Below are 2684 nucleotides of genomic sequence, written 5' to 3'. Positions count from 1 at the left end.
TATTGATTTTCCTGCTGTTATATCATAATGATTTTTACAGGTACAGACATGATGGTAAGCCAACAGCAGGAATCTGATTATAACAGTTAAACTGCAAATCAAACGGACATTATCACACACACCACGTCGAGGTTCTTCTCCCGAACCTGCCATGTCCTTGGATAAAGCAGTCTCAACAGTCTGCTCTCATATGAGATCATCGTTATGGACCAGGAGAGATACGCGACGACTGAGGCAGATTCCCTTAGTGATGCACCTCTTCCAGCATCACACCCATCAAAGGGATGAAGGGGGTTTCTTACATCTTTAGTGTATGTAAAGATATATTTTAACTTGCATTAATAGTTTGATAGGTGAACATGGATAATGGTAAACATAAAAGAGTATTTTTATAGATATCTGAATTAAATATCATACTTATGTTGCTGGGATATGTATATCTCATTTTTATCATTGTTTTATTAATATTTATGTATATAATTTTTTAATATTTTCCCCACACCATTTACATGTTATGGTGCTCATGTTTGATAAGGTATTGTAAACACTCTGATTTATTTTGTGCTGCAGTATTCATAGTTGACCGTGTGGCCAACACCAGTCTAGATTGCGCAGAATTTAGAGCCATATCTGTTATAGCTCATTATTGTAGCCACCGTGATGATAATGGGTTACATAAAGCCATACTGTTAGAATGCGACACCTTGTAAGGTGGAAGGGAGAAACACGTGCCGTAAGTACATTGCCTAATGTGTGTGTCTTTCCTGATGCTTTAAGGTATATATTGATATGTTGAAGACTTAGAATATCCAAGTATGACAAATCAGAAGGAAGTTACGTACGATAGTTCGTCCCAGTTGAATTATAGCGTAAATGGCCTTTCTGCTGGAATTTAATCACCTAAACTCATTTTCTATAATCAGATTGTATATCTTTTAATTTTAATATTTATTACATTTTTAATGTTCAACATCAGTACTTAGGCAGAAAATGAGCAAGTTATATACAACAAAAGCATTGGTAATATATGCAGTAGCTTTTAAATGGTGTACTGCTGATTTCTCCACATCATTTAACTTGATTGAAGGATATACTTACATTCCCAGTTCAATCACCTATAGTTTGAAGTTTCACTGTTTGTAAGAAAATACTTATAATCAATGTAATTAGCTTTAACTTGAATAATAAGGTTATTCACTCTGTTGATTGTACTCTATACATATGTGCATGTTATGTTTTAAGGTAAAGAGGCCAAAGTAGTACATGGCTTCAGATCCTTTAAGCGTTGGTGCATGGTAATAGTTAGCTACTTCCCAACACCTAATGGGTCACTTGTACAATATTATAATATGTGAATACATACATTTGAGGGGATTAGGCCCTTGAAAGCATCAAATCAAGGATCCCCAGAGCACTTGTGCTATAAACCACATTTGTGGACCATTATGTATGATTACTTGAAATTATACAGTTACACAGATCATATTTTTACTTGTGCTAAAAACTTTCAAGGATAGTATTGGTGGGAGTCAGAGACACACTGTTATAGTGTAAATGATTGGTTGATTGAAGTAAGAATGAAGTGAACATCAGAAAATGCAAGTATAATAATAATAGTGGAGAAGCATGTTTACTAGTATATAGCAAGCAGCATTGTGGCAGCTTCTGAAGTCCCACATAATTTTCAGTATGATAATTCTTAATTACAGTATACAAGAAGTTCAGCTTTGGAGAACGTAGCCAGGTAACATAAAGTAAAGCTGATTCCACATTACGTCCTGTATTATAAGTTACATATATGATGCAATATTTTTCAAGGACATATTTGCATTGTAAGATGTTCGTTGCTAATGGTATTGAGGAGGAACGGGAGATTGTGCATTGGGTAAGTAGTAAGTACAAGGTATTAAGATTAATGCACTTGGTGGTTAGATGAGAATATAGGGCCGTTAAAAGCCAATCTTTAGTAAGGAAATATCATAGATGTCGAAGTAATTCTTTTCCTGTTCAAGAAACTAATTTGACATGTTTTAATAAATGGTAAAAACACACAAAGCTAAATTGTTTTTGTACAAACATTACAGGATTTAATTTATATTGATAAATGCAATAAATATTGTTGATTAAAACACCCAATATTCCTCATGTGAAAAATGATCCTAAGTGGCAGCTTAGCAGCTGTGCAGTTAATGCTAAAGATGTAAAAATAATACAATATTCTCCAGGTAAAGGACAAACTTGTCCAGAAGTAACAGAACAAACTGAGGCTGTGTGAATCTTCTTGGCTCCACAGTTTTTCATGGCCATGAGCGCTTTTTACCTGTAGTTCTATAACAATTTGGCCATGTATACCTTATTCAGATTAAATTTTCTTATACATACAAATTTGTATGATTATAGCCATTAAAGTGAAACATTAAATTGGTTTTAGTTATTTCTCTTATCCTTGTGAAAATTAAGAATGGTTGTAGAACGAGCTTTCAGCACTGCCTCTTTGTTATGAATGATGCTGATGCTGACTGGGTAGTGTAAGACATCTGAAAAACAACAGAAAGAATCAGAAACCATAGAACATGTAGTTTATATAATGTATAATGAAAGGGAGAAAGGGATCTTGAGAAGAGTAAAACATAAAACATGCAAATATTTACAAGCTGATTGATCAAAGTTGTGAGGAATATTAG

The sequence above is a fragment of the Penaeus monodon genome, chromosome 21 (assembly GCF_015228065.2).
Source record: "Penaeus monodon isolate SGIC_2016 chromosome 21, NSTDA_Pmon_1, whole genome shotgun sequence".
Classification (NCBI taxonomy): Eukaryota; Metazoa; Arthropoda; class Malacostraca; order Decapoda; family Penaeidae; genus Penaeus; species Penaeus monodon.
The sequence above is the reverse complement of the archived record's forward strand: the minus strand, read 5'-3'. Positions refer to the sequence as shown.